The sequence below is a fragment of the Rhipicephalus sanguineus genome, chromosome 5 (genome assembly GCF_013339695.2).
Source record: "Rhipicephalus sanguineus isolate Rsan-2018 chromosome 5, BIME_Rsan_1.4, whole genome shotgun sequence".
Classification (NCBI taxonomy): domain Eukaryota; kingdom Metazoa; phylum Arthropoda; class Arachnida; order Ixodida; family Ixodidae; genus Rhipicephalus; species Rhipicephalus sanguineus.
In genome coordinates, this window is record NC_051180.1 from 113,239,903 (window position 1) to 113,259,736 (window position 19,834).

Below are 19,834 nucleotides of genomic sequence, written 5' to 3' on the forward strand. Positions count from 1 at the left end.
TCGCAGCTGCCCGGGTTGGAATCCCAGTGCCACTTGTGGGCCGTGTTTGTCCTTCAGAGGACAGACAACTGTTCAGAATATGGGTCGAGATAGCCCCGCAGATGGGAAGATCTTATCTCGCATAAACCGAAACGAGCCCTTGCTTGCCCATTAAAGGATGATTAACATTTATCAATTCTTCGCACCCAGTCCCTACACCTGAAGGTTGGCACCCCATGTTACAAGAACTTGACATCTGGAATTACTACAACGTAACTACACGTTAGCGTAAGCGGCTTTTTAGGGACTGCCCTGATCGAAAACTTCAGCTAACGAAATTTTCCCGCGATTTTGGAAGCAACCTCCACGAACTATGAGCTTATCGTGTTGCGACATGAAATATGCGATCCGAAAAATCGGTTGCCGGCCCCTCTAAGCGCGCAAGCGGTCTCTCCTCTTCCAGGTCAGCTGTCGTGTTCTATGACGTAGAAAGCAGCGCACCAATCTGCGAGGCCAGAAGTTCTGCAATATATTTCGTCGTCACCCCTTCCACAAGCTACCACTAGAGTCACTTTCGAAGCTAGCGCGTAGCGTACATCGCTGCAGAAAAAGTGAAGACGACTTCCCATACCACTACACGATATAAACCTGACGGCTTCACGCTCGCAAACATATGCTCTCAACGTGTACTGACAGCAGGAAGGTGTGTCGGCCTTCGTTCCCGTTCACTCCACTCCGTGCAGCGGCCGGTGCGTGGGCGCGATATTAAAAAGCCGGCACCGCCGACACCTGACGAGGTTCAAGACAGGTTTCTTAAGTTAAATAGCGTAGACTGCTTTGTTTTCTTCCCCTACGTCGTCGATTTCGCTTTTTTTTGTTCTGCTTACAACTACTCTTTACGCTAAAACCCGTCATTATACGTGCAAACGTGGTATATGAACTGTTGTATTTTGCGTCGTAAAGAAAGGGCACGTACAAACAACGCAGCAACAAGCAAAAGCGTGATATGCACGCTCAGCTCTCCTCCCTGCAGTCATCGCGTGCACCTGAGCGTCGTGTCAGCCCTGTCTCGTAAAAATTTTTACAAAAGAAGAAAAGATGAAAAAAAAAAACAGCGCTGGTCGGCTATTATTGGGTCTCAGTGCCAGTTATCCTTCCAGTATTCACATCGCTCTCTGAAATTAACTTCGTTGCGACGCTTAACATGAATATCGGGCGAGGTCTTAATTCAGGCGTCTAGCTAATTTCCTGTGTGCCTTAATCTTTCTTTACCGTTTAGTTATAGTATTTGCCCAGCTTTAGAATTTCGTTGTTCGCAAGCAGCCATGTGCCGATTTTCTTGTCGCATAACTAAAATTTCAGTGAGCCCCAGTAGAGAAGGCTGACTACAGCATTTCTGTTTGATACCTTCTCTGAAATAACTACTAGATGTAATACCTTAAGTTGCGCTCTTTAGAGAGATTGGATGCTGCGACACCTGATGAGTATGTTGCCGCTTTCTCGCTTGAGTGTACCAGTATACCATCCTATTTTATCCGTCCTTCATGTTTACTTACTTCCAAGCTCTCATACCTCCCCACAATCTTACATTTCGTACACTGAACCCTCACGCTGAAAGGAGAGGAGAGGAGAAACATCTGGCGTCTTTCGTTAAGCAGCTGGCGTCTTTTCGTTTTGCTTTAGAAACATCTGGCGTCTTTTCGTTTTGCTTTTAGAAAACATCTGGCGTCTTTCGTTGGTTTATTTCATCAATCAACGGCGTTTTGAACAAAATTTTTATTGTTTAATCACACACAGGAGAAATCTCACCAGGCACTACCTTGGAGGTAAACAATGGCTGCTAATGGGAATGAGAGACAGAAGAAGTCGGCTTTTAGCTAACACTTACACTTATACTTCTACTAACGTTTTCGGTGATCTTTTCACATCACCTAAAAGTAAAGCTCTTTGGATAAAGCCATCACGTCTTTCATTTGTTTTTACAGAACAGAGCACATTAACGTACACTCGAAATGGAAACAGTTTTCCCCGACGTCGAAGTAAGTTCGCCCCTTTTTGAGTTTGTTGGATACACTTCGCCATAATTCACTCGTTAAGGACTACTTCGTTGAGTTTATGTAAGACTACTTAAGACGGTCGGCTATTATCCCCAAAGACAAAAACTAAAAATTCGCACGCACTGCTTCGACACTGCTCGTACTTACCATACATATTCTATTTATACAACGCATACTTTCAAAATTCAGGCACGAAATATGCATGAGCCATTTGCTTAATGGCACGAGGAATCACCGAAACAGGCACGATTATCCCTGCGTCTCGTCTAAGAGCATCGTTTAAAATGCCGCCACAGTAAGGCCCGACATCGTTTGCGTCAAGCGAGAGCGGTGACCTTGCATGTGTAGCCCTTATGCTTCGCAATCCGGACAGGAATGTGAGCCAGTGAAGCCTCTTGTATTTCGTTTAACCTTTTCCAACGCTCCGTCTTATGGTAACGTTCATTATTTCAACAAGCGCGGTATTCCAAACTGTACTCGAGTTGAAACGCTCCGCTGCGATCGTCACGGGACTAACAAAAAATTATACGCTCTTAAGTATAACGAGCGGTTGCATTTCTGAGAAACATTTGTATCCACGTGCGAGATAGATGGAGAACCTAAAGCTTTTCTTTTTCTTGCATTACGGGGCCATTTAATTAATTCAAGTATGAAGACTCGTAGGCGCTCTTTAGTTCTATATGAAGAACATTACTTGCAAGCTCGAGACGGTGACGTCGCTGTCTAATGAGCTAACGCGCACTAGTGAATTTTCTAGTAGGCATACTAGAAAATGATGGTCGTGCCCGCATGGAACTGACGCACACACGAATTCATGGCGATGATTTTTTTATTTTTGCGCGACTCAATTTTGCTCCTACCGGCATGAGTTTTCCGATCTATACAAGGCTCGAAGTTCTTTAGAGCTTTTTGCTGGAGGCTCTCGCTCAAAGCAACTGAAAGCGCTGAAGCAGATCAATGGCCTCGATTGACCCCCCCCCCCCCTTTTTTTTGTCCTCCATCACTATATGTACGTCTGGCTCTTCGGTTTCTGCCCTGCATTTGAATGCCTGATTCATTGTACTAGAGCTCCTCAGGATGGCATCATTTAGGAGCTAATATAACTTTGATTCAATCACTCATTCTCTCACTCCCTCGCTTTTTCCACACCGTATATAATTAGCCCCACCGTTGCCTGTGCAGGCACTTTTGTGCACCTGTTCTATTTTCTTAGTTACGTTGGAACAAATTATGAAGACAACGACCGTTTCCATATCTTAAGGCGAAAGTCTTAGGTTCCTCATCATATACGCGGAAAGTGACCGCCGGCGTCGGCGTCGACGCGAGTGGTGCAAAGAATCGCCACCATGTAATGACGCCCCCATATGACGTCATCGTGTATTCCCCGGTAGCCAAGATTTGTCACGTCATCACATGAAATCGTCACTTAGTCAAAGGTGAGCCGATCCCGGTGACACTGCTAAACCGCGTCACGTGCAGTTAGCTTGCAATTCCTCCGATCCCGGAGGCAGTGCGGAATCGCGTTTGGTGCAGAAAGCTAAAAAGGGAGCGGGGGTCAATCCGATCGACTGAGAAGAAAACGAAGATGGTTTCGCCTTCGAGACGTCTTAGCCAAATGCATAAGGAACCCTGTGAGTTTTCGTTCTCAAAGTTTCTCGTTGGCGCTCCAGTAATTTTTGAGCTTCAATGTACAAAAAGCATGCAGTTTCGTTTGTAAAATGTAACAGTTGTGCGATTTTAAGGCGAAAGCCTTCGGTGCCTCATTAAACGCGAAAAGTGACCGTTGGCGTCGGCGTATCAGTTCACGTATTACAATTGATGCACTTAGCACTGTGATAAAGCGTTGATTAGTGAGGCTGTTAATTGAACAATTACTGATAATAATTTGTCCGCATCTTCCAGCAATGTAGTTCGATGAGGATATTTATATTATATGCCACAAGCGATTCTAAAACATCCTGTTAAAAAAGAACTTATACAAACGTGGTTATTACTGCTGAGCCGAAGGTCTCAGGATCGAATCCCAGCCGCGGCGGCTTCGATGGAGCCGAAATTCTGGAGGCCCGTGTACTTGGACTTAGGTGCGCGAGGAACCCCAGGTGGTCGAAATTTCCGGAGCCTTCCACTACGGCGTCCCTCATATTCATATAGTGGTTTTGGGGCGTAAAACCCTGACAGTTATATTACAACCGTGGTTATTACGAGTTTCAGCAGTCCACCGGAAACACTGCTTGAATAGTTACCCATTAAACGCCTACGTTCTGATTCGCGCTGTCTTTCCCGCATTACAACCGTTTCGTGGATACTTATACCTTGCTGCGGTCTGGCCGCACACGCATTTTACTACGCAGCCTCTGCGATCGACACGGAGGGTATGGTCCCGTCGATGCTGCGAAGGCCGATGACAGTCCAGTACAACGCCTCGCATTGAACATTCCTTGGAAAATTTGATTTGGGCAAATTCAATTTGATGACGTTGAAAGCTTCGTATAAAAATTACGAAGGGCTAGCTGACTAGCTATGCGAAGATGTTAAGCGTAGACGCCTTTGTCAGTGTTGTCATTGAACGAGACTCTAGCGTGGGTGTATTCAGGAATAGTATTAGTACAACTGGGTCATGCCCACAAACATAGCTCACGACACCATGGAGGGTCAAGGTATTCATTACGTTCCCCAGCAACACATAACCATGTCACCGAATAATTGCTTCAAATATGTCGAAACCAATACCCTTCAATTACGATAGGTAATCTTCCGACGACACTGCGAAATTTATCTACCAAACTTCTGTAGTTTGAGAACTCGGGATAAACACGAAGTGCATCGTACATCAGGTGCAACGCTGTGGAAGCTATTCAAGAAGTTCGGTCAGCAAAATGAATAACTCCGCGCGTCTCGTGGTCTGTTGCTAACTTTCTGTCGTTTTCAATGCTCGCGCTGCCGAGCACGAGCCTCCGCGCTACGCGTCGCGACGGCGTGCTAATAAAACCAAAAAACGAAAACACCAAGTGATCTAGCCGTATGATAACAGCCGTATAACAGGGTTTGCTTATTGCTAAGGCACAAGATATCTTTATTTATTACCTAGCCTGAGAACGAAAAGAAAAATCTATTCTGGGTGGTAAAAACTTTGAACTAATTCTCAATGCGAACGCATCTGCTGCAAGAAGACTCGCTAGCCTCCACAACGTTGCACCTGATGCGTGAAACGGAGTATAAAGCTGAACGGATGCAATCTGTGATTTTGAAATCTCGCGAAGTTCGATAGATAAGTTCATCGCAGTCACCGGGGGAACTGCATACAACGGAAAACTCGTTCTCCAATTACTGAAGCAATATTTTGAGCTAAAGGTTGACGGGAATCTATCTATCTATCTATCTATCTATCTATCTATCTATCTATCTATCTATCTATCTATCTATCTATCTATCTATCTATCTATCTATCCATCTATCTATCTATCTATCTATCTATCTATCTATCTATCTATCTATCTATCTATTTATGTCAAAAGAAAGTTCTAGCTCTAGGTCCAGTGCACATGGAGTTGCAGAAGTGCCAGGTGTATTAACCAGGTGTAATCTACAGTTCCCGTATATAATAATAAATACATAGGTATGAAACAGTACGATAGGAGGACTACAGCGCTTTTCAAAAAATCTTCACGCCTCTTTTACGCACGTTAACGACCCGGAAGTTTTAAGTTTACTGTTTGGGAAAATCAGCGTTCCTTGCCATTTATTCGAAGAAATGTGGGTGCCAATGTTCTAGTTCTGCGACGTGCTAGTTGTTACAACTATTTCTGTTTCAATCAACGTGATAGATTATGTCATAATCGAAGGCACGCTCTTTGGGTGCGAACATCTTGATGATGACGACGACGATGGTGATGCTCCCTTTCTATTGGGAGCATATAATGAAAGAAGCGTATGTCCCATTTACAACGATCTACTTTGAGACTGATTATGGTGTAGACATTCATCCCCACCCCCCCTTCAACCAATATTCTGACCATTTTTACAGTGCGCCTTTACTTCCCTTTTTTTTGCGTACTTGCAACAAAAGAAACGAAGATACTACTACTGCTACTATATACTACTACTACTACTACTACTGCTGCTGCTGCTGCTGCTGCTACTACTACTACTACTACTACTACTACTACTACTACTACTACTACTACTACTACTACAAATACTGCTGCTGCTGCTATTACTACTGCATTTTCTTTTATTTCTACCGCTTCAACTGTTCACCAGAGTAGGGTAGCAAACCTGTTCAGTTTTTTTTTTTTTTTTTTTTTTGCCGCTGTAGTTACTGCGTTTCTTGCGCTGCTGCCTCTATCCCACTCTTCCAGCAATGATGCATCAAGTACCCGGCATTGCGGTAGCTCACAGTAATGCCTCCCTTAGATCCGTGCGCGGACTATTGCAGCTCTTAGAGCGGACTAACAGCACTAAGTAATTGCGCAAATGGTGCTCTCTGTCGTTCGCTGAAAAACTGACTCACTCTTTACGAATACTGGGCATACTGAAAAGTCCAGGACATTCAGAAAGTGCTGACACTAACAACGTGGAATAAAAGAGCTTTCTTAACGAGGTGCTTTCAAGCCGCAAGGAATAAAAGAAATAATATGGACGGCACAACCAGTAGGAATTAACAGTAGTTAAATTCGTATAATTTTATTCAATCTGATGCACATTACAATAGTTTCTTTACTATCAATATGAATTCTGAGCGCTGCCAAACTTTCTTTCGCCAACACCACTAAGTGTTGTACCAATGCTAATATCGATTGTTACCACAATCAACAATTATCGCTATACCATTAGCGTTGATTACCTCTTACAGGGACGTCAAAATAGTTTTAACTACGATGAACTCGATTAGATGAAACTTAAACAAAAAAGCCAGATTAACAAAGAAATGGTATCAGTTTTGGTTGGCAGCCTAAGCAAAGGCATAATGTTAACACACGCTGATCAAACGGGACAGAATTAAGTTTCTGGAAGTCCCGGTTAAGTAGAATTTTAACCGACACTCCCACCTACATAATCGGATTATGTAACCGAACAAAAGTCCGACAAATATGTCGACGGTAACGCCATAAATGAAGAAGAAATCAGGCTTTGCAGGAAAGTAAATGCAAATTCACTTTCCGAGGACGCGGACGGCAAGGAGTGAAGTGAAGCTGTGCGAAATCAAGAAATTAGCAGTCATAAATTCACATCAGCTCGCGCAGGACAGGGTGCGTTGGAAATAATTGTGGCAGGCCTTCGTCTTGCAGTCGAGATGAGATAGGCTGACGATGGTGGTAGTGGTGATGATACGTATCAGGGGCGTAGCCAGAAATATTTTTCGGGGTGGGGGGGGGGTGGGGGGGTCAACCATACTTTACGTATGTTCGTGCGTGCGTTTGTATGTGCGCGTGTATATATACGCAAGCAAAACTGAAAAATTTCGGGGGGGGTTGAACCTCCCCCCCCCCCTGGCTACGCCCCTGATACGTATTGCCGTTCGATGTCTCTTAAACGAAACTTTGAATTAATGAAACGCTTTTTGCTGTCTATTCGAGTTTCAAAAAGAGTGCACTTGGGCTTATACGTACGTAACACCTGTAGGGAACACCAAAGGCGTAGCCAGATTTTTTTATATAAATTCTTTTAGACAAGGCGGGTGGGGGGGGGGGGGGGCAGTAGCCGTACTTTACGTACGTACGTTCGTGCCTGCGTTTGTGGGGGTCCGTACGAATATAAATATGCAAAATTGAAAATTTTCGGAAGGGGTTTGACACCCCCCTCCCCCTGGCAACGCCAACGCCAGTGGGGAAGATCACATTCTGTAGCTACAGGTATTGCTGATGAATTAACACCCATTTTGTTTGGTTTTGATGTTAACACCTTCCGTGCGTTTGGGCATCCAGTGCGAGTGTATTTTGAAAGCTATTTCTCGTGACATCTTCGGTACTGCCGCCGCCATCTACGATCGGTAGGCAAAACTACATCTGTCCATGTGCTGCTCTCTATCGTTGCAGGAGGAAAATAACGAGATCCCTTGACGAAGGCGGGACATTCCAAAAGACGCGCTGGCGAAAATTGTTTACAAGGTCACGAACAACTCAAACAAGAACGCTGTGTTCCAACTACCAGAAATACAGGCTGCAAATAGTGAGATAAGGCTATATATTATCACTTCCACACTGGAAACCCCGTATTTTTTTTTTTTCATATACACAAAGACTAATTGAATTTAATGGAACCAAACGATGGAACATGATCACCCTTGAGATTAGAACTGCACTGATGGGCGTCCGCAAGGGGGGGCAAGGGGGGGCATCTGCCACCCACCCCCCCTGGAATTCGGGATATATATATGAAAGAGAGGGGGGTACTTTTAGCCTTGCATCGTGGCCAAAGTTTTCCCAAAGCTAGAGCGAGTCGTATGTATTTCTGCTCGTATGTGTACGTCCCGGCGCAGCGGGCTAACTGCGGTACCATCTGAACTTGGACCATGTGTGTGATGTGTAAAAGCAGCAATTCTCTTTTCCCGTTTTCCTTGGTCGCTTGCTCAGGCCGCCTTTTTATCTACCCTACGAAGATAAGACAGGGATAAACCGCCCACCCCGGCGGCTCTCTGTCTTTCCTACCGCTGTTCTTTCCCTCCCTCGTTCTGCAGCTGTTGACGAATGCCCCAAAAAAGCAATTGTCGCTGTTGCTGCCTTCGTTATTTCTCTCTTTCTTCTTTTCTCCTTTTTTTCTTTTTTTATCTTTTTTTTGAAATTCTCGTCTGGCACCCAAACTGGGCGGGCGGCCCTGGTGCAGCAGGTTGGGCCATGTCATTTCAATTGCATCCTCCGAAGAAGGCTGGACCGCGCGCCAGCCGAAACTGTTACGATAAAATAAATATTTGTTTTGTTTCTTATATTGTAGCACGAAGGAGTTTTTCACAATTTTTATGACAGAAGAAGTTCTATATATATATATATATAGAACTTCTTATATATATATAGGAAGAAGTTCCTATATATATATAGGGATAATTTTTTGCACTAGCGAAAAGCTGCAAAGCTTGATTAACACACTTCCGTCTCGCATATCCGAATGGAACAACTTTCAGGATTGCGAACCAATTTTACACATTGCAGACTATGACAAATCTAGACGTCAAGTCATGGCAGTGAGACTGCCTGCGATGGCTATTGAAGATAGCGAATAATTCTGAGATACAAGTTTCATGTTTTCTTTTCCTGATCGAACTAAGAAATTTACTCAGTCTGACACAAGAACTTCAGTTCTCACAAAATTGACGGCTACATTTAGCAAGAAATCATTACCGCTACACTTCGTTAAAAGACTGTAACAATATCCCATGGCGTCGCGCCTCTCACCACCCAAGCTCCCAAACAATGCTTTTATATCGGTCACTCAGAAAGCTTGTGGGCTTGTACAAGTTGCATGCTGTGCTTTGTTGTGGAGCTCAAGTTGCCCTTGTTGTTGGTCCTTATAGGGCGTCGATTATACCTTCACAACAGCGGGCCTTCATGCTCATGCAAATTAAATCGCCTTACCATTTTCGGGAGTCATGTATTTATGTTGCTTACATCTTTAGTTAATGTTGCGGCAATGTCATACGCATCTCAAAATAAAATACTACTGCATGTGGATGTTAGTGTTTTAGGAATGTGTCCAAACCCTGACAAAAGAATCGTGAAGTACAGCGTGTACGCAGGCGACATGATGAGTACTCGTAGGAAGTGACGACACTGACGAGTCACGGCGGAGGATGTATTTATATAATCAGAAGCAGAAATTAATTTACAAAAAAGGACATACTTTGCAGTACCTACTGTACTTCATTGTTCATTTGGTTAGAGCCTAAGTATAGCCGTGGTACAGGGTGTGCATGGAGCTTCAGCTCAGACTGTACTGGCTATCGAGATTTTGCTCACGTTAAGAAAAAAAAAAACTTGGTTAACAAGCATCAATAATGTTGTTTCACTCACTCACTTGGTTAACAAGCCAGTTGCGACGAATATTTAAAAATGCCATCAGAAGATTAGCTAATCAAATATCATTAAAGGTGACCACCACCTTAAAGTTTAGGCCCAGTTTAAGGCCCGACCAATAATACAGAGCAAAGCAAAATCAACAGCTTTATTCGTCCCCCTTGAAAGCACAATCAAGCCTTCTTCCTATGGGAGTCTTTTTTGGCCCCCGACACACATCCGTGCAGCCGTGCCCATCCGCGCGATGATTACAGCCTAATGGCAACGCGCCTATGCTTAAACACTTAAACCGTGACTGATGGTTGTGAACGACGAAAAGAAAAGAGCCGCTACGAATGGGCCGGCGACGCACCCTGCGAAACGGGTGAAAGCAGCCCCCGCTTTCCCGCTTTGGGTGGCACCTCTGGACTGTCGCGTGTCGCTAGGTTTTACGGGCTCGTGTCGTTTTGCCGTCTTCGAAAGGTGTCATCGTTAAAAAGGGCTGAAGGGCGATCTGTTCTAATCATTTGGACACGTTCAGGCGCCGGGCGCCTCCAAGTCCGATGGTAGCAGTGCCGGCCCGCATGTGTTCCGACCCTTCTTCAGGGGAGGTTTCTGTTGTTCAGCTCTGTAGAGAGATAGCGGCACGAAAAGAGACACCGTACAGGGCATTGTGTTTTCGCCTTCGTTGCTCACTGTGTTCGGAATACGCTGGTACGCCCGAGCCGGCAACCCTTGTGAGCACGCATCTTGTTGAGTGCACCTCCAGTGTGGGGGACCTCAACAAGGTAGCGAATTCGGCGAGTCGGAATATATTTATGAGGGCCAGCCCTGCGTCTTGTTTGCTCTATCCATCACGGAGAACCTCGCCAGAGCGGCGACAGCGCGTAAACGATTCCAGCCATCTTCCCACTTTGTGGTGCGCGCGATGTCCTGTCTACAAGGAAAGCCGACACGGCCACATGGTTCCGTTTTTTCGACAGTAAGCCCCTGCACCCGTGCGCCTCTCTTTGTGTGGTTCAGTGTGTTTAAGTGCATGGCTGTGCGGAGATGAAACAACCAGGACACTGGACGAGAGAGCAACGGGTGCGCGAGCGAGATTGAGCTAGACGAATGAATTTGTGAGCGTGCGCATTAGCCTGTAAAAAAGATTTCCTTGTAAATATAATGCTTTCGTGTTTTTAACGTGAGCATTTGAATAATTATCCTTCCAGTCAGTGTGCGTATATTTTCTAGTGGTCAACCACCAGGAACTCTGACAGCTTTGCCTCGTCCGGTCCCCAATTATGGATATCCGACGCTTCTTCAAGCGCCCACGGATGTCTGACGGAGTGTCACTGAGCTGTCCGGCGGACGATTCTAGTGTGGCGTGTGACGATTTTGCAGAAGTTGACCAGCCTAGTGATGCAGACTTTCACCAACGGACAGTGCCTGAGGTCGTCGCCACCATGGAAGAGGTTCCACCATCATTGAGCTACCACGACACAGTAAGCCACGATTATACTTCTTGCTTGGGATTAAATAACAGTGACAACATCAAGCAAGCAACTAACATTTCTCAAGAATATGATTTGGGAGAGTTTCTAGACAAAGCTAAACTCGCGGGCATCCCAGACAATTTGAAGTTACGCCTTCTGACTAATCCATGGTCGCCAAATGCTATATATGACTTTAAGAAAGATGTAACACCTGGCAAGAGGGCTTTTCGCTACCAATGGCTGGCAGATTACGCCCCTTGGCTTGCGTACTCAGCGACACTGAAAAGCGCCCTTTGTCGTTTCTGCGTGACCTTTCCTCCAAATGTCCATCGGGGTACTTAAGGTAGCTTTATCGTGCGCACTTTCAGTAACTACAAAAAAATGCACGAGGCGTGCAGGGATCGTGGGAAATCCCAATGGCACCAGGAAGCAATGGCCGCCTCACAGAACTTTATGGGTGTGATGTCAGGCAAGAAATTACCCGTTGTACAGCAGCTAAACAAAACCCTGCATAAGCAAGTTGAAAGGAACCGCCAGAAACTATTTCCGATCATTTCCACCATTATATTTTGTGCAACGCATGACTTGCCAACGCGGGAAGCAGTCTGACGGTGGAGTTTTCAATGATCTCCTTGACTTTCGGGTAGAAGCAGGAGATACCCGGCTTCAAGAACACTTTGCATCTTCTCCTGGTAATGCAAAGTACACTTCCGCCCGAGTCCAGAATGAGATCATCACAATCTGTGGCGACATCCTGAGGGAGGAAATAGTGCCTGAAGTTAACACAGCATTTGCATTTTCCGTCCGTGCGGACGAAACTGCAGATATTGCAGGAACAGAGCAGATGTCTACAGGCATTCGCTTCGTTGACAAGAGAGGAACGGATGCCTGCGTTCGAGAGCATTTTATGGGATTTGTAGAGTTGAATCAGCTGAACTGAGCTTGCATCGCCGCCGCAATCTTGAAGTTCTTAAAGGATGCTGGGCTGATTCTTTCGAACCTCGTTGGACAGGGGTATGATGGATGCTCCACAATGGCTGGAAGAGAAGCTGGAGTTAACAGAATAATACAGAAAGAGCTTCCAAAGGCACCATTTTTCCACTGCGCAAGCCACAAACTGAATCTCGTGATCAACGATTTGAACGAAGTCTCTCAAATTCGCAACACAATAGGGATCATCAAGCAAACCATAAAATTTTTCCGTGAGAGCGTACTTCGAAGGAAATTGGTGCCCAGCATTCCGATGCTGTGTGAAACAAGGTGGTCTGCAAAATACAAGTCAGTTAGGATCTTCTCTCAACATTACGTGGCCATAGTTGAAGCCCTCGAGGAGCTCGCATCAATGGAATCAACCTCGAATGCTGCAACTAGGCAACGAGCTCACATCCTCTACTGTGCAACGACAAGCTCATCTTTCATTGTCTGCTTGCACATCGTAGCGAAGTACAGCGCACGACTGGAACCTGTTACGAACGTTCTGCCGAGTGTAACCATGAACTTTCATTCTGTACACGACTACATCACTGAGCTGCAGAATATATTTCGCGTCCACCGGACTAACGCTGAAGAGCTGTTTTCTGACATCATGAGAACAGCAAGTGAGGCAGCCAGTCGCTTAAACATAGTGATATCTGTGCCAAGGCAAGCCTCTCGTCAGACCCACCGAGACAACTACGGGATACAGTCGCCGGAGAATATTACGGCGTGGCAATATATGTGCCTTACTTGCACTCTCTCACTGCTTCTTTGGCTCGCCGCTTTTCTGACACTAATGATAAGAGCTTCAAGCTTCTGCAGCTTCATCCAACAAAAATGAAGTCTTTGATCCTTGTTGAGTATGCTGTCCTCGCTGATGAACTCCAAGAATTTTATAGCATCGAGAACTTCAAGGCAGAGAGCATATCTTGGTACGAGATGTGGCACAACAAAACTAGGGACACCTCAGAATTAACTTATTCTGAACTCTTGATTTAGGCCAAGACATTCTTCCCCGCTGTCGCAAAAGCCATTGAGGTAGCTCTGGCATTGCCAGTTACCACCTGCACCACCTTCAGTACAATGAGGAGAGTCAAAACATGGCTACGCTCAACAATGACAAATGACAGGTTGAACGGCCTTTGTATGATGACTCATCATACAAAGGCCGTTCAACCTGTCATCATTGATGAGTGTGCACCGAGAGCGTGTTATGAAACACAAGGATGATCACGCAATTTGGCCAGAAAAACCCCAGACGGTTGCAGCTACTATTCAAAGAAAACTGACGGACTACAGTTATATGTTGGTGACCATAGGCGTGCGCACAGGGGGGGTGGCCGCCCCCCCCTAAGCACCTAAGAGGGGGGCGCAAAATCTGCCCCGTAAATTGACCCCTCTAGTCACCTAAGAGGGGGGGGGGGCGCAAAATCTGCCCCATCATTGACTTATGGCGAATTCCATTGAGAGAGGGTAGATCCTCCTCAGGGCTCTCCTCCCCACAAAGACCTCAGTAAAGAGCAGTCGGTTGCCTGGAGACAGCTGCAGACTAATACATACCCAAATCTCCTATCCGACTACATACGACAACAAATGCCCGCTATGCGGGGAACATGCAACACTTTATCATGTTACATGGGCCTGCCAACACTCAAAGGATGTGCCAATAAACAACACACCAACACCGGAGCAGTGGGAGGCTGCGCTGTCCTGCTCGAAGCCTGAAGAACAGCTCAAGCTGATCGACAGAGCGCGCAAGATGGCAAAGGCCACAGGGGCCATGGACTGAGGGCTCCACCTTCGCCGGGAGAATTTCTTTGCACCAATAAAGTTTTTCATTCATTCCATTGAGAGAACAGGAGTAGGGGCGCCGTGCAGTGAGGAGTAAGGGGCAGAGCACTGAGAGCAGTGTCACTCGATCTGCCACTGGAATGCAGCACGCTTCCAGAGAGCAGGTGGGAGGGAGTAAAAAAAAAACGAGTGAGGAGAAATGTTAAGCACCCAGCATCCTCTGCTGCGAAGCACGTGTGATCTGAGCCGGGCGGTCGGGGAAAGCACATGTGGCAGTGATCGGTAGGACGTACTCGCTTGCTCGCCATCCTGCAAAGTTGCCGCTTCCTACTAGTCACCGTAAAATGCCGAGCAAGCGCCCCCCTTACGGGGAAGGATAATCCGACCAGACTTGAAGGGGAGGGGGGGGCTTGCTTGTCCCGAACCGAAATTCAAGATTGTCAAGTATTTCGGCAAGACGACGACGCTTTGCTGCCACCGTCCCCCGTGCATTTGACGACAGGCAAGGTAGACGAACACTACCAGAATCTACCGCAACGACGTCAAAATTGTTGGAGCCAGGGCACCACACACGCTTCGCTGACGCCATTGCCGCCGTACACGAGCAAGCGAAATACAAACAAGTGAGGAGGATTGTTGGGAGGGTATGAGCACATTGAGCAGATATGACGTTAACAAGTCACTTCCTGCGTTCTCCGCTCACTCCGCTTTTCAACGGGGAGCTCTTCGCTGCTCTCGGCGCAGCAAAAGTACACTCTAGCAAAAGCGCTCTCTCTCTACCAATGGATGACGGTGTTCCAACTCCTGTTCGACCACTGAAACACGCCGGCTCTGAAGAGAGCACTTTCAGCGTGCTTTTGAGTGCTCCTGCCCTCCCAATGGAATTCGCCATTAGTAGGGTGGGTGGGCGCTGCGATGAACCTTCCCCCCCCCCCCCCTAATGGGGAACCAGCGCGCGCCTACGCGCATTAGTGGAAAATGGTCAGACACTTTCTTTAGATTTATGATTGGGGGGATAGCGCGAACGCAGTCCCCCACTACCAAAAATTGCATGCCCCATCTGCCCCAGTTTGGGGTAGTGGCAGGGGTCAGCACGAGCGCAGTGCAATGCCCGCGCCTCTCCCTGGGGACACCGCCTGGCTGATCACGGTAATCCCGGCACCAGGTAAGTATGCCTTTGAAACGTCTCGTCCTCGGTACACACCATTCGCGACCTCATACAAAACGCAAGTGACGTGCGGACGATGGTTGAAAATTACTGTTGTATCCTTTTTGTAGACAGCAAACATTTCAACAGTACAAAGAATATGCTAATTTACGCATTCCTGTTGAGTTAAATTGCTCTCGTCTGTAACGAACTTTAAGAAAGGCTCAAAAGTTGAGCGAATATATGGTCAGCTGTCGCAAAACCAGCGAGAATGTATTGTACGCCGCTAGTGGCGCCAGCGCTGCGGTCATTTGCCTCTAATTACCATAAAGAGGACGCACGTTTTTTCTGTGTGTTATAACTGTGTATTGAAGAGAACACAAAATAAAGATCCAATCGTGATCCCAAAGAAAGAACAGGAAAGTTATGAAAACGTTAATTTCGCAAGCAAAAAGAAAAAAAAAGAACACAGAAAGTTAAAAAAAGAATCTGCGTCGGCCGGGAATCGAACCCGGGCCACCCGCGTGGCAGGCGAGTATTCTACCACTGAACCACCGACGCGGCACGGTAGGGTTCGGCCGTATTATAGGAGCCGCTGCCCGTATGCACAGGGCGCTGAGGCGTGGGGAGTAGGCGTACACACTCCAACTGCACAAACAGATTTGCCTTTTGACAACGGCGCCACAAACTGCTGAATGGTAGACAGACATACGCAGATACCAAGTAGGTTTAAAGAAAAAGTGACTGAGCACAAGCATAGTACCTCATCATCGTCAGGCAATTTTTATGTCCACTGCAGCACAATCAAGGCCTCAATTTGCTCAGACATACGCGAGCTGATTCCATTTTATGCCTGCATATTTCTTCATTTCACCACACCATCTAGCCATCTTGAGTCTGCCGCCTAATCTTTTGGTGTCCATTCCGCCTCTCTCATTTATTATGTTATTTATTCACAGTGCTTGAAGTCTGGACCCATCGAAGTGGGTCTAAAGCAGTGGTTCTCAAATGGGGGTCCGCGAAGTCATTTTTGGGGGGGCCGCAATTCCATACTGAAGAAACAAATAAAAAAAAACGTTTTTTTGGAGGCACACTTACTATGTCCCGTGACAGCGGCGCCTTTTGATTTTTGGTATGATTCACCACGTAATACATCTGCATTACGGCGGAGCTAACTTGTGGTTCCCTTTCTCCATGACAAAAGCTTTCTCTCTTTTTTTTTTTCCACTCTTCTACGACGTATGCACGCGAGCATACTTTTTTTTTTCTAGGCTTGCATGTGCGAAGAGCAAACATAGCTAGAAACAGGTTGTATGTGGCCATAGGCGTGCGCACAGGGGGGGGGGGGGGCCGCCCCCCCAATAACCTAAGAGGTGGGGGGGCGCAAAATCTGCCCCATGCATTGACCCCATATAGTCACCTAAGAAGCTGGGTGGGGGCGCAAAATCTGTCTCGTCCATTGACTTACAAGGGGGGGGGGGCGCTGCGATGAACCTTCGCCCCCCCTGATGGGGAACCCTGCGCATGACCATGTTGTACTGTGCGCTGGTGGTGATCAGTTCGCGCGAGTTGAAATCCCGCATGCCGCGAGACTGAACATGCACTCTTCTTCACCGAGTGGTGCTAAAGAAGAACTTGTTCTTGGGCGAGTTGGTGCCTGAGTTTGCTAAACGTGTTAACTTTGGCGCAAAGCTAAAACATGAAAATAAAAGCGTCTTCGAAGCAGCGTGAGCGGTGCTTACTGGACGGTGTTGACAATCTCCTGAGATGTGCGCCCAAAACAGGAACTGGACGCCAGGTGCACGCGTTGAATCGTGTAATCTCTTTTTTCAGAGACAATGACTTATGCATAATGCAATCGGACAGAGAAGATGGTTTTGTGATATTGTCTCGGTGTGCCTTTAATGAAAAAGCCTTGCAGGCTGTTATAAGAATTTCAAGTGTGTGAAAGTGAGCTTGACAAAAGTCGAGAAGAACGTAGGCAAACTGTGTGAAGAAGTTGGGTGTAAGCGTTTGTCTAAGCAGATTTCTATGTCCAAAGCAGATAGCTTCTAGCATTTTTAGCGCTAAAACCCACAAGGTTGATATACCGTTCCGATGATTGTCAATGAGTGGGGAACATATGGTGTTGAATTTTTTCGTTGCAAAGACAATACAGCTAGGATATCTCTTTTCAGTAAATGTGTATGATCTTTTTTATACTGTTCCACCCTGAGCTCTTTTCTGCATTTAAGCAGTGCATTGAAGAAAGTGGCGAGGCTGATTTTGTAGCTAGGGAAGAAATGTCAGTCTCTATTTTGATGACTGTGTTTAAAATTTATCTCAACAGCACCTTATTTTCTTTTAACTGTGGCATTTACCTACAAAAGAAAGGCATTTGTATCAGGGGCGTAGCCAAGGGGGGGGGTTGGGGGGGTTGACCCCCCCCCCGAAATTTTTCAATTTGGCTTGCATATATATACATGCACACATACAAACACACGCACGAACATACATAATGTATGGTTGAACCCCCCCCCGAAAAAAATTTCTGGCTACGCCCCTGATTTGTATCGAGTCCAGTGTAGCACCAATTTCAGTACATCTTTTTATCTCGTATTGACCAGGCACTACAATGTGTTTCTACCTCATTTCATCCATTTTCTATTTTTAGGTATGTTGACGATTTGTTTTATTGTTTAATATAAGATATGTCATGTGCCTTACCATGAAATGGTATATTTCATTTTAGGTGCCTTGAAGACGAATTCTAAGGGACTAACTTTCACTCATGAGCTTCAGACGGACAATTGTTTGCAGTTTTTATATATTTGCCCGGCTTTGAAAAACGGTCATGTTTCTTGCACTTACTTGCCTCGCAGCACAAAAGCGGTATTGTCTTACGATTGTTCAATGTGCATCGCTCTGTATTGCCTTCAATCTGCGTTGCGCGTGTTGTGTTCGCACATGATGTACTAGCCTTTGCACTCAGATTGGCAAACTGCAAAAAGGCTGGCTTCCCTCGGATGGTCTTGGTTGACGTCGCTGAGTCTTTGCTACGGAAAGTGCTACGGAAAGTGTCAGTACTCTGGAATAGCACTTGAGAGAACAGGAGCGTGCAAAACCACAAGTGCTACTGTGTGTGCACAAAGTGAGCCATAACCTGAAGAAGGTGGCCACTAGCCGTAGAATTCCTGTTATGTTTTCCGCTCCAAATTAACTGGCACAGCTGTGCCAGCGAACCTCTAGTGCTAAGCAGCAAGGGTGCCAAAAGAGGCACGTGAAACCCTTCAGGCGGCGTGCCGAAGGTGTTGTCTACCAAATTCCTGTGAGCTGTGGCAATGGCAAGGCCTATACATAGGACAAACGGGACGTAATGACCACCTGAAGGAGCACGCCAATAGTATTGGTAAAATGATGGCGCGCATCTTCCGGTGCATGTTAAGGCATGCTCATATTCGAGCAAGCTAAGATTGTTGGCAAGAGCAGAGACCAAACGGCGAGATAACTTTTAGAAGGGTTTCATATTTCAAGGAATGGGTCCGCCTGTGTCCGTGGCACATCATTTGTATCGTATCAATCTGAGAGATCCTTTTAAATGCGAATGCATTTCTTAGTCGGGCTATGTGAGGCATCCGGCGTTGTCCGCGCGCCTCTCCGCTCTCACTCCCTCTCCCATAGCAACAGCTGCGGGCGCGCGCGAGGGTAGGTGCAGTGCTTTGCCGCTCCTTCTCTCACCGTTTGCTCTCTCTCCTCCCTGCGCCACCGCCTCAATGCAATGCGTTTGAAACGCGTTTGTAGCGTTTGTGCTGCCTTGGCACAGCCTGAAAACAGCGCGTTCTAAACGCGTTTGTGCTGCATTGAAGGTGGTAGCAACATCCATGAGGTGATTACGAACGCACGTAGGAAGCGTTCGTTGAAAGAGGCGCCCAAAAGGGAGACACTTGAGCGCGTCGATGTGTCCAGCTTTACGCCATTAAAATTACTACGCCGTGTACTCTCGGCGCAAGAAATGCATTCGCATTTCCTCACGATTCCCTTCGGGGAGGTGGGGGCATTTTTTTTTAATGGACAGCTTACGTATTGACATGCTGAGGTCACAGTTTCACGCCCCTGCGCATGCGTATACGTTTTCTTGATTTCCAATCTTTGCCGGCAATAAACAGTTCGTAGTTTGGAGCCCCTCTGACTCTTTCCTGTCTTTTTTCATGCTTCTAGCTTTGCGCCAAAATTAACACGTTGAGAGCGGTGCTATGTTTTCGCATTTTGCTTATTACGTTTAGTTATTTGTTCATTAACAAAATCCAATGTATTTTCCAATCCAATGATTCGTTGTTTAAATTACGTTTAGTTATTTGTTCATTAACAAAATCCAATGTATTTTCCAATCCAATGATTCGTTGTTTCGATTTTTTTTTTCGCACGTGCGTAACTCAGACCATA

The 19,834-nt window shown here is 46.2% G+C and overlaps 2 non-coding genes across 2 annotated transcripts; both read right to left on the minus strand.

Annotated features, from left to right (window-relative positions):
- Positions 1 to 15,274: 15,274 nt before the first annotated feature.
- LOC119395215 (U1 spliceosomal RNA) lies at positions 15,275 to 15,438 on the minus strand. The gene has a single exon (XR_005184216.1). It is a non-coding gene; the product is annotated as a U1 spliceosomal RNA (small nuclear RNA).
- Positions 15,439 to 15,902: 464 nt separating this feature from the next.
- On the minus strand, positions 15,903 to 15,973 carry Trnag-gcc (transfer RNA glycine (anticodon GCC)). The gene has a single exon. It is a non-coding gene; the product is annotated as a tRNA-Gly (tRNA).
- Between the last annotated feature and the right edge of the window lie 3,861 nt (positions 15,974 to 19,834).